This window comes from Rattus norvegicus, chromosome X, assembly GCF_021556685.1.
Source record: "Rattus norvegicus strain SHRSP/BbbUtx chromosome X, alternate assembly SHRSP_T2T, whole genome shotgun sequence".
NCBI lineage: Eukaryota > Metazoa > Chordata > Mammalia > Rodentia > Muridae > Rattus > Rattus norvegicus.
Genome location: NC_141554.1, coordinates 39,810,155 through 39,823,298, shown reverse-complemented (window position 1 = coordinate 39,823,298; position 13,144 = coordinate 39,810,155). Strand labels below are relative to the sequence as shown.

The following is a 13,144-nucleotide window of genomic DNA, read 5'->3' as shown; positions in this document are numbered from 1 at the left end:
GTCTGCCACATACTTGCACACTGTGGTATCTCTTGATACAGGCTGGCTACAAGGCTGGAGGGCCCCTGAGTGACACCCTCCATCCATACTGCATGGCATGGCAGCAAATGGGTGTCTCTATAGTACTGTACACTAGAAGTAAGTCTGTGGGTGGCATAGTGGTCCACAGCTCTCTGTCTTTCTCTTCCTGTACTAGATTTGATTTGACTTGATTTGATTTTTATGAGTCCTAGGCATAAGACAGCTTTGGCCACCAAACCAGGCATCAAACTAGGATGAACAAAGGACGGCCATCTGCTCTGCCTCTATCAAACTCAGTTTGATCCCCAAGACTCACATGATAGAAAGGGACTCCCATAAGGTGTCCTCTGACCTCCACACACATACACTGTGACATGTACACACACATATACATGCATAAACACAATATTTAATTATATATACACAGGAGTGGGGGGGGTCTTGGTGTCTTCTGATTATACCAGGGCAGGCTGTATGGTACAAAAGCAGTAAGAGAGGCCTAGGAATCATATCAAGGCTTAAAAGAAGTCTGGAGAGTTTGAGGCAAGAAAAATTGAATGGGAGTTCAATAGTTCAACTAAATACTATGCAGCAGATCTAGCATTCAAATCTTCATCTGTCAGAATCTGAGTTCCATGACCTTTCTGTAGGGAGCAAGTAAGATCCAGAGTGAATGTGTATTGTTGACAGAGGCATGGGCATGTTAAGAACCCCAATGACTTAGGACCATGAGGGTGGCAAAGCCTTCCCTGAGTGAAGCTTGGAGAAATGGTAAAACATTCCTAGGGTCCAAGTGTGTGTGCTGCAGTGTAGGCAAAAAACGTTCACCATAGTTTGCCCCACCCCAACGCCTACTATGTTTATGGACTGAAGCCTTCTCCTCTATAGAAACTGATCCTTCTAAGATCAGTTCATACTCCCTCCTTGTTCAGCTTGGGTATAATGGCCTCTTCTCCTTGTTTATCTGTCTGCAACACCCTGCCTCCCTGTTCAACTGTATACAATAAGCATGCTGAGCTTCCGGATTGCGGCGACTTCTCCATATGAGAGCCCAGCTCACACATCTCAGCTTTTGTCCATGTGTTTGTCCTTTTCTTCATTCCCTCATCAGCCTAATCAGGTCAGTCCTTGTAGCTGTAAGGACACAGCACCTTTCTTTCTTCAATTTAGTAAGATATTTTCCTTTCCTATGGCATTGCTTTTATTTCAGCAATATGCCTTCTGTACCAAGTGAAACCACCCAAATATGTTCAAACTTGCTATTTTCACACAAGAGCCTCCTTTATATGACAACTGTGAGCTTGACCCCTATCTATCCCAGCATCATCTTCTTAAGTTATCCAGTGTCATCAGCATGGAGTCTATCTTCCCACATAATTCCCCAGGCTCCTATAAACATGCATACACAAGTATAGAGAGTGCTGACTAATTAATGTTCTTTATTGAAAATGGCTTATATTATAAATTATTTGGTAACTCATTTTTCTACTTTAACAGTAAAACATATACCTCTTTGAAGGTAATGAATATACTTCTAGTTGATACAGCAAAAGGCACAAAGCCTTGTAATATACTCATATATACACCAGTGATTTTATTCCGATAGAAGAATGGTTCTCAACTTTGGGTTGTAACCCTTTTTGTGGGTCAAATGACATTTTCACAAGGGTTGCATAACAGATATCCTGGGTATCAGATATTTACACTAGCAAAAATCACAACTATGAAGTAGCAATGAAAATAATTTTATGGTTGCAGGTCACCATGAACTGAAGAACTGTATTAAAAGGTCACAGCATTAGGATGGTTGAGAACCAGTGTTCTAGAACATATTCTGGAACATGGGACTCCTAGGTCTTATTATTATGCACTAAACAAAACTTAATGATTTTTAAAGAATAGCTTATTGTTGTCCCCAAGTCTCCAATTCAAGGACTCAGCTCAGATGAACCCCTGTTCTTAGTAGAATCATTATGGTAGTTCCACCAGGGGCTGAACATTTTATCTCTAAGACGCTCTCTACTCAAGTGATTATTGTCAACTGATGTCTGAGAGCTCAGTGGGACTTAGGCTCCAGCACCCTTGGTTCCTCTTGGCTTGGGCTACTCTAAAGGCTCCTGGTGCTTCCTCCCAGCATGGAGCCGGAACCTCTTAGTAAATATTACAAAAGAACAAAGCGGAAGTTGCCCAGTCTTGTTATCAGCCAACTTCAGAAGCCATTAGCATTTCTTTCTCCCCCATTCTACTGACAGAAATAGTCACAAACACACCAGGCCAGACCCAAGAAGAGGGGATGTATATTCTCCCTTCTGAGAATGAAGGGAAGGTTCTAGAAGAATATGTAAAATGGAAGATACTATTTTAACTACCTTTGGAAAATATAGTCTTCTTATGTAAAGGTCATGTAGCTAGTAAACAATAAATCTACGTCTCAATTTTTTTTTGGGTCTGTTGTTCATTTAGTAATGAGATGCTGTGTCACTGGTATGTGAGTAGAGTTGTTTTCAGAGGGTATTTGGTTTTGGAGTATCCAAACCAACTCAAAGAAAGACTGAACAGGAATCCCAACTGTGTACTAAACCATATGGAAACCAGGCAGGGAGTTGACTCTCTGGCCTTAAGGACAAAAGGGAACTTGGGGAGTTACTGGAACTTTGATGGCCTTGGCAACCAATCGCCTTCCAGATAAAGTCCATCTGCCTCTTCTGCTCCCCTTCATCCTCTACCCCCAAAAGAACCATTATTTAGCATCATCCCAGTTACATTCTCATGGTGGAGAGTGATGACATTTCAATTCTACCTTTTGTTCTTTTCTTTTCTTTTCTTTTCTTTTTTTTTTTTTTTGACTTTTTGTTTTGACAGAATGGAAGAGTTCAGTCACTAGCCTGGAAGAATAAAAGGTTATCTGGGAAGGAAAGCCATCTATCATATAAATGAACAAGCGCTATATGGTTAGACAAAGCTTCAGAGTTAAGTATATAACTGTGCAAAATGGGCCCATTCACCATTTCAGAATATTACATTTTTAGAATTTGTCCTTGGGTTTTTTCCTCGCTTAGTTTTTCCACTTAGAGCAGTGGTTCTCAACCTTCCTAATTCTGTGACCCTTAAATACAGTTCCTCATGTTGTGGTGATTCCCAACCACAAAATTATCTTTGTTACTACATCATAACTAATTTTTCTACTCTTATGAATTATAATGTAAAATTTTTTGAAGACAGCAGTTTGTCAAAGGAGTCATGACCCACGGGCTGAGAACTGCTGACTTAGATGCTTAGTGTATCTACCAACACAAACCATGATCTTTCTTTGTAGATGTACCTACTTTAAGGGGTTGTAGTGCTTATCTAAGGTGTGCACAACCTGTCTCTGAAGAATAATTCCCATCTCCAACTTCTATCCTGAAATCTTCCCATCCCCCGCAGCTGGCAGTGGCACTCCTGAGTGGAAATCCAAGCGCCCATTCCTCATCATCCAATAAAATTATGTTCATGGAACCAGGGAGAAGGAATTATGTCTAAGGAGAAGAAAAGCCCCTTTTGCCTGAGAATTTGTAGATGGGAGAAGAGGATGGAGTGAAGACGCGCTGTATTCATGTGCTCCACCTCCCCTGTCTAGGCCGAATGCAAGCCACATGGAGAAACAAGGACCAACAAACCTGAACCAATCAGCTGGGACTCAAATGGGTGGTGCAGTGGGACCAAGCAGAGGCGTCTCTGGCTTTTCCAGGCTTCCTTTAATTCCTGCAGGGACATACGGGTTAAGGGCCAGAGGACCTACTACAAGCCCATCTCAGAATGATATTGTTACTTTCAGTAGATCCCAACAAACACCACAAGGTTTCAGACACATCAGGAACATGTTGATGATGTGAGCATACTGAGATGGTCACAAAGACCTTACCAGAGGCAGAGAACGACTTCATCCCCAGTGACACCAGCCAAAGATATGAGCATGACATCCACAGAAGGCTTGGAAACCTATGTCATCATGGAACCCAGGATGTGCTGACAGACAAGTGCTCATCAAATGAGAGTCTGAATATCTTCTAAGAGATTCCTTTGCACCATCACAAAGGATTCCCCCCCCCTTTTTTTTTGGTTCTTTTTTTTTCGGAGCTGGGGACCGAACCCAGGGCCTTGCGCTTCCTAGGTAAGCGCTCTACCACTGAGCTAAATCCCCAGCCCCAAGGATTCCCTTTTTAAATCATAGTGCGAATTTCATTCTACTCCAGCAACAAACAGGGAGGGGCTTAGCAGGTTCATTAGCAGCACTAGCAGATGTGAAAACTCTCAAATGTCCATCACTGTAAAACCCATCTCCTTGGGGCCTGAACCAGAGCTGATGAAAGAGGAAATGCACTGATGGGGACAGACTGCAGACACAACAGCCTGGTCTTTCCACAAGACACAGACACTCGTCATCATTAGCCAAATGAAGAGCCAAGCCGAAGGTCAGTCACCTTTCTATTACCTGTTTTAAAGGGCTGGAATAAGATGAGATACCTTTTGAGAAGCCTACAATGTATGACTCCCATGCTGCTAGGGTGGAAGACGGCTCCATGAGAATGCCCAGGTATGCCAGATGCTTCTGTCACAGTCATGACACAATAAATGGAAACTTGGTAGATCACTGTCCATCAGAGAACAGAAACAAAGCACAAAGTAGCTTTCTGGAAAGGATGTGGGTAGGGTCAAGAAGGTGAGGCTTCAGAAATGAAGAGATTTCATGGACATATAAGGTTGTGGGCACAACTAATATATGTTCACCAAAATGTATTCTTATCTTCCTTTGCTCATAGTTTCCAGCCTGCTGTATCATAGGTGTTCATACCACTGAGATGTGCTTATCAAGATCTGGATAGAAGGGAGGGTATAGTTTATGAAACATCCTCTGAAATCCTAGAAGGTGGCACCTTGGGTAGAAAGAACCCAAGCTCCTGCACAATGAAATTCTTATCTTTATATAGCCACATGGACTTTATGTGACCAAGAAATAAATGTCTGTTGTGTTAGGCTTCTGAGAGTCAGAGGGAGGGGTCTGTTATAGACTTAATATTACTGAATTAATTCCGTGGTTGGAAGATGGGCCATTACAAAAAGCAACCTTTAATGTTTCACAGTTGTGCCAAAGACAGGCCATGATGGTAAGTAGCAATCCTCATGAGAACAAAGGGAACTAATATAAAATTAGTTACTGGGATCAAACTTTCCCTTCCCAATTTAAGAAGCAGGAACGGTATGTACAAAGACCAAGTACTTTGCAGGCTGAATGGCCAAGGTGGGAATTCTGGTTTTCCTTTTCCTGGGTGGGTATGTGACCTCACAAGGACCCTGCCTCAATGTCCTCATCTGTAAAGGGACAATGACCACACATAATTCCTGTGCTGGTACTATGCTCAGGTCCAGTGAGATTATATATGTACACATGGAGCATGAAGTCAACATTTGGTGCATTTCTTCCGTGCCTTTGCTAGGATCTTTCTCTACATCACCGTTTTCCTCATAATCACTCGGCAGTGTGTGACCTGTAGGTAGTGTCTGAGCTCAGGAAAATGGCAAACACACATTCTTATCCCAGTATACCAGATGCACTGGAAAGACTGAAGTTTGTGTTGGCTTTTTCAGTCATGCTGGGGGAACCTGACTGACACTTTCATTCCATTGATTGATAGCGTTCATTTTAAGGCTGCGTTCAGCTGCCTAGAAAAATTCATCCCCAGATGTCATGGTGAACTGGAAGGCTGGACTAGCCCCAAAGACACCTCAACAAATCTGCTACCCAGCTCCAGTGGCAGACAGCCAGGCGTCTGGTCCCTCAGCCTCAGTGGTGAAGCTGACGGACAGGCAGCAGGATACTTAAGCTCTGATGCGAGGAAGACTAGCAGCAGCAGGAGAAGCAGCAACAGGGCTTCTTTCCAAACGGACCCCGTGCTGCTCCCACCACTGCTGCTGCTGCTGCTGCTGCTCCTGCTGCTGCTGCTGCTGCTCCTGCTGCTCCTGCTCCCGCCACTACCCAGGGACCCACACAGGAGGGCAAAACAGCAGGTAATTTATGATTTCCAAAACTAACTTTGCATGTTGTCAACTTATTCGTTGACTCTGGAGTTGAAGGCAGGGGTTTGACTTCAGCCTGAGCCTAGCAGGCCACTTCCTGACAGTTCAGAACAGACAGCAACAACCAAACAGCTGCTTCCTCAGCTCTATGTGCAAATAATCCCTCACACATGTGGGCAGTTCTGATTGTGGGGCTCTCTTGACTAGGCATTAGACTCCCCTCAGGAGCCCTAAATCTTTCTGATGCCCAATCCCATAGCACAAAGCAATTATATCATGAATATCCGGAGCTACAATCCAGGTATCTCTTACCTCAGAAGTTGCCAAAATGATTCTATTGCACAGCCAATCACTGCTGTGCACAATCACTGCTCTACCATGTCTAAGGACTAACTCTTTGATGTGAGCAAAGCGATGACAGAGAAGACAGTAAGCTCAGAGGAGAACCATAACTTGCTGATAACCATTCGCTTGATGAGAGGAAGGGCTAGTACCTGACCCTGATCTGTTTAATTTGAACATCTTCCCCTTACCCTCTAACCTCAGTTTCTATAAACTTAGAAGAGTGTTTGCACTCTCACAGGTTAGTTGGAAGGATAAAACAACTTGCTTTAATTTTTATTTTACATGTATGTTTTGCCTACAGGTATGTCTGTGTGCCGTGTGTGTCCCTGGTGCCCAAGGGGGTCAGAAGAGGTAACATTTGCCAGGACTGAAGTTACAGACACTCAGGAGCTGCCACATGGGCAATGGGAACCAAACCTGGATCCTTTGCAAGGGCTCTGAACCACCAAGGCTCTCTCTAGCTTCCAACATACTTTTATTTTCATTTTCATTCATTTTACCTACACACACACACACACACACACACACACACACACACACACACACACACACACAAATATTATATATAATCTTACATAATAGTCATGTATTATTTTTATTCGTATAGAAATAAAATAAATTTATATCAATATAATATATTATATATCCTTCAGGCACTTGGCAAAAATTAACTGATTTTAATTGATAAATTAATTAACTCAAACTAAAACACTTCCTGTGTCCCATATACCATTGCTTCTACTTACCTTTAAAATGCCTGAAGTTTCTGGCTCAACAACTATTTCTTATCTCCATGAAAGTAAAGTACTCAGGCTGGAGAGATGGCTCAGCGGTTAAGAGCACTGACTGCTCTTCCAGAGGTCCTGAGTTCAATTCCCAGCAACCACATGGTGGCTCACAGCCATCTGTAATGGGATCTGGGGTCTTCTTCTGGTGTGTCTGAACACAGCTACAGCGTACTCACATCTATACTCACATATATATTAAATAAATCTTTAAAAAAAAGTGAAGTACTCAAGGGCCTGTGAGAAGATTAAACCACAAGAGTGGTAGCCATGGTCTAAATGTTGAATGTCCAACACATGCCCATGTGACTGTAAAGGCCTAGGGCTTCAACATCCCGCTGTTAGTCAGGTTCATCACTGAGGGACCAGACACCCAGCACTGTTGGGAGATGGTTAAACCTTTGGGAAGTGGGGCTTAGTGGAAGTCATTAAATTACTATTGCGCTCACATGAAAAGGATTGTGGGATCCCAAATCTCTCCTCTCTTCCTGTTTCCTGGCCATGAAGTAAGTAGTTTTGCTCTGCCAGAAGTTCCTGCCTTACCACAGGCCTAAACCAACATGGCCAACTGATCGTGGACAAGAGTCTGAAAGGTGAGTCAAAATAAAGTTTGATATAAGATTTTTCTCAAGTATTTTGTCATATAAGTAGAAAGCTTATTAATACAGTGAACATTGTTATTTCATTAATAAATACAAAAACATGGACAGACTAAGGTTCAAATACAAGGGATTCATTAGAGAAGTAATAACATGATTTTAAAGTCAAAATAGCATATTTCAGTTTTAAATAGTATGTGCAAAACAGATCTTAGAGTTACCCTTTGTTCCTGTCTATATAATCATTTCCTTTTCTTAATTGTGAGTGAGACCTGAGCAGAGAATTAAGATAAGTTGTCCTAAACCCTCCTGATCTATGGAAATGGTAAGATAATGACTGTGTGTTCTTTTAAACCACTGAACTTTATTTTATTAATTTGCTACACGGAAATAGAAAACTAACAGACATCATGAAAGGGTATGCTTTTAGATGAAAGGCATTTATTAAAAAATTAAATAGAAAGCTCAGATTATGAGGCAATATGACATTCACACAAACATATACAGAGACTATGTAAATTCAATAATGAGTAGAATTGAGAATGACATTCATTTCTTTTTTCATTTTCTGTGCTTTCTAAAATCATATTTATTGTTAATGAAATGTTTGATGTTAAAAATACTAAATAAAACCTTTACACAGTGGTTATCCCTGGGTAGTAAAATTATGTTTGAATTTGTATTCTAGGTTATTTTAATTGTTCTTCTTTGAAGAATTGACACAGACTGCTATAATTAAAAAGAATAAATAAATAGATTTCAATGGCATTTTTCAATTATCAAAGAAAATTATGCCATTGTTTCTCCCATATGAATTAAAGTAGAAGAAGGAACACCTGTCTTCCACCCACTGAAATAGAACCTGATAACAGAATGAACAGTACACATGCATGCTCTGGATTCTAAAGCTGTCTATCCTATTGTACTTTCTCAAATTTAAAAAATTATTTCACTTCATAACTATTTCCTCCCATATAAAATGGGCAAAAGTATGGTGGGGACTCGATAAACTAGTGCTTCAATTCTTTTTAGATGAGGCCAAGCATGTAATAAGTACTAACTAATGTTCTTTCCTGTTTCCATAGTCACCACCATCATTGTCAACCATGTTCCCATTATGAGAGTGGTCAATATTTCAGTCTTGATGTTGTTCTTAAATTCAGCTCTTTAAGCAAGTACCTAAGAAAATCATAAAACTTTCAATATGACATTTTACTTCAGATATTAGAAGGAATCTCACATCCCTTGAAAGACGTCAAGTGAATGCTGTGGGATACTGAGGGCACATTTCTCCCTTTTACATGCTAGGAAGATGCAGCTTAAAATCAATACTATCTTTGCTAGTTGCTGGTTAGAACTGGCCCTTTAAGAATCTGAGTCAAGCTGGTTTGAGGTTTATTGCATGCTATAATAAGCTTGTTAGTTATGGTGTGAGGTGAGCCAGGTCTAGGTCAAAGCGCTCTCTCTCTCTCTCTCTCTCTCTCTCTCTCTCTCTCTCTCTCTCCCTCCCTCCCTCCATTCCAGGGCCTCCGAGAGCTGGGTTGGAGATGGAAGAACTCCAAGGCCACCATGAAGCATGGCTGAAGAAGTACAGCTGCCCTTAATCTGGGCGTCAGGGTCAAGGGCACTTGAAAAACCAGTCTGGAGCAAGTGGGGAGCCAATACTAAAGGAGCTGTTGGCTGAGTGTTTGCTGGTGTGGCCACAGGCAAAGACCCAGACAGATAGGCAGCTGGGGTCAGGGAGGTACCAGAAAGCTGTCACTGTCTGAGACTGAAATAGTCTTAAAGAGTCTGGAACTGTGGTGGGAAGAGACACGGCCAATCTAATCATACAAAGAAGCCAAGCTACTGGGAGCAGTCTCACAACTGTGCGATGCTATGGATGGCTCATTATCCTAAGGAGCAATTCTAAATTCCAAGTCTCTTTCAGGAGCATGTCCCATTCAAAACACTCTCACAGACAGACACCTTTAAAATCACTCCCAGAGTAAAAAGGGAGTCAAATCTACCTAAATCTTCCCCCAAGAAAACGTCCTAAACTATCTTCCTGGCTTCCTTGCAAGGACCTATGTCCACACAAAGAGAAATGAATCAGTGGGGTGACAGCATCTCTTTTATTTCTATTAGGATCTCAGTGTGTGTGTGTGTGTGTGTGTGTGTGTGTGTGTGTGTGTGTGTGTGTGTGTGTTTGGGGAGAGAGAGAGAGAGGGAGAGAGAGAGAGAGAGAGAGAGAGAGAGAGAGAGAGAGAGAGAGGCCAAATTTAGAGCAAAGGGTCAATATCTATCTCATAGGTCAGACATCGTCATCATCATTGTCGTCATTGTCGTCGTCGTCACCATTATCACCATTCTCCATTAAAAATCAAACCGTTTGGGAGCAGTAGAGAAAGTTCTGAGGTAGAAAGACACATTCGACATGAGATGGAATTCTGGAACTATTGACTACTGCTGGGTCTGAAACCAGGAGACTAAAGAATGTTTTGTGAAGTACCAAAGGTGTCAGCTATAATATCCCTGATTTGTTATTAGAAGCAAATTCTCCCTCCTCAGGGATCCTAGCCTCTGAAGTTTCCATCACTCTTATGAAACCCATCATACAACTTTTCCTTGCAGATATTCATATATGTGTATAACCATCCTCCCCAACCCCCACCTCCACAACCAGACTACAAATTCTTAGAGAACAACAGTCACAATGACCAAATTTTTAGACCTTTTTCTTGGACTCTAAATGAAAAGCCTGATCAGATTTGTTTGCTGAATAAGGGAATAAACTTCTAGAGCTACGACATTAAAAATATATTTTTTTTACTCATCCACTCCATAAAGAACTGACTATAACTATCTATAATATGCAGAGTCATAACAGTTGTGTCTTAGGGTTTCCATTGCTGTGAAGAGGCATCACAACCAAGGTAACTCTTATAAAGAAAGCATTTAGTTGGGAGCTTGCTTACAACTTCAGAGGATTAGTCTATTATCATCATAGTGGGAAGCATAAGAGCAGGCAGGCAGGCATGGTGCTGGAGTGGTAGCTGAGAGCTTTACATCCTAATCCTCAATCAGTAGACAGAGAACAAAAGCTTCTTTCTTCCACCCTTTATAGAGGCTGCCATCAAGAGGTGTGGCCCAGATTAAAGGTATTGTGATCTCAAATGATACTGATTTGAGGTGGGTTCAAATATATGAGCCAATAGGGGCCATTCTTATTCAAACTATCAAGAGTTGTTCAAAACAAACAATAAAAAGCAGAATACCCATACTTCCCAATCTTGAGAAGTTTTTAATTCAGTTGTATAGATAGCACACACAAACCACACACACACACACACACACACACACACACACACACACACACACACACTTAAACTCACACACACCAAAATGTTTAAGAGACTCAATGCACAAGTAAACGCATTGAAAGCAGTCTCATGGGAATGATCAGAAGCACCAGTAGTCCAGTAGAGAACCTTCCATGGAGATGCCATGTTGGTCTGACTACCATAATAGGCCTACCTTAAGGAGGAGAGAATGTTGAGAGCTGGGAGTATGGCTCATGTGTTAGTTTTATTTCAGTTGCTATGACAAAATACCATTGGAAAAATCAATTTGGGAGATAAACAGTTTATTTTAGCTCACAATTCTAGGATATAATCTACTCTAGCAGGGAAATCAAAATAGCAGAAACTTAAAAACTTGAATGGCTAGTCACATCACACCTGCAGCTAAAAACAGAGAGAAAGGAATACTTAGATAATTCTCAGCTCAATTTTTCTAATCAGTACCCAAGATCATGGAATAGTATTACCCACCATGTCTTCTCACTTCAATTAAGATGATCAAGGTAATTCTGCATAGGCATGCCCACAGAACAGTAATCTAGATCAATGGTTCTCAACCTTCCAAATGCTGTGACCCTTTAGTACAGCTCTTCATATTGTAGTGACCCCCAACAATAGAATTATTTTCATTTGCTACTTCATAACTGTTATGAATCATAATGAAAATATCTGATATTTCTGATGATCTTAAGTGACCCCTATGAAAGGGTAATTTGGTCCCCAAAGGGGTCATGACCCACAGGTTGAGAATCACTGATCTAGATAATCAGTTATTTAGATTCTCTTTCCAGATGATTCTAGATTGTAGAATTCCACCAGAGAAATGGGAGGTAGAAACAGGGATAATACCCAGATGCCCATGGGTCAGGTAGCCTGGCATATGTAGCAGCAAAACAAGAGACCCTGCCTCAAACAAGGTATAAGTCAAGAACTAACACCCAAAAATGTCTTACAATCTCCACACATATACATACCATACTCACACACGAACATGCACATATTCACACCACACACAGACACACACACACACACACACACACACACACACACACAGTGGGGGGAGGGAGGGAGAGGGAGAGGAAAAGAGAAATTTTTTTCATCTTTATTAAATTGGGTATTTCTCATTTACATTTCAATTGTTATTCCCTTTCCCGGTTTCCGGGCAAACATCCCCCTAATCCCTCCCCCTCCCCTTCCTTATGGGTGTTCCCCTCCCCATCCTCCCCCCATTGCCGCCCTCCCCCAAACAGTCTACTTCACTGGGGGTTCAGTCTTAGCAGGACCCAGGGCTTCACCTTCCACTGGTGCTCTTTTTTTTTTTTTTAACTTGAGTATTTCTTATATACATTTCGAGTGTTATTCCCTTTCCCGGTTTCCGGGCAAACATCCCCCTCCCCCCTCCCCTTCCTTATGGGTGTTCCCCTCCCAACCCTCCCCCCATTGCCGCCCTCCCCCCATAGACTAGTTCACTGGGGGTTCAGTCTTAGCAGGACCCAGGGCTTCCCCTTCCACTGGTGCTCTTACTAGGATATTCATGGCTACCTATGGGGTCAGAGTCCAGGGTCAGTCCATGTATAGTCTTTAGGTAGTGGCTTAGTCCCTGGAAGCTCTGGTTGCTTGGCATTGTTGTACTTTTGGGGTCTCGATTGTACTTTTGGGGTCTCGAGCCCCTTCAAGCTCTTCCAGTTCTTTCTCTGATTCCTTCAACGGGGGTCCTATTCTCAGTTCAGTGGTTTGCTGCTGGCATTCGCCTCTGTATTTGCTGTATTCTGGCTGTGTCTCTCAGGAGCGATCTACATCCGGCTCCTGTCGGTCTGCACTTCTTTGCTTCATCCATCTTGTCTAATTGGGTGGCTGTATATGTATGGGCCACATGTGGGGCAGGCTCTGAATGGGTGTTCCTTCAGTCTCTGTTTTAATCTTTGCCTCTCCCTTCCCTGCCAGGGGTATTCTTTTTCCTCATTTAAAGAAGGAGTGAAGCATTCACATTTTGATC

At 42.0% G+C, this 13,144-nt stretch overlaps 1 long non-coding RNA gene across 1 annotated transcript; it reads left to right on the top strand.

Annotated features, from left to right (window-relative positions):
- The first annotated feature begins 5,841 nt into the window (after positions 1-5,841).
- On the top strand, positions 5,842-10,599 carry LOC147998201 (uncharacterized). Its single transcript, XR_015646969.1, has 3 exons — positions 5,842-6,069; positions 7,716-7,801; positions 9,332-10,599. It is a non-coding gene; the product is annotated as an uncharacterized LOC147998201 (long non-coding RNA).
- The last annotated feature ends 2,545 nt before the right edge of the window (positions 10,600-13,144 follow it).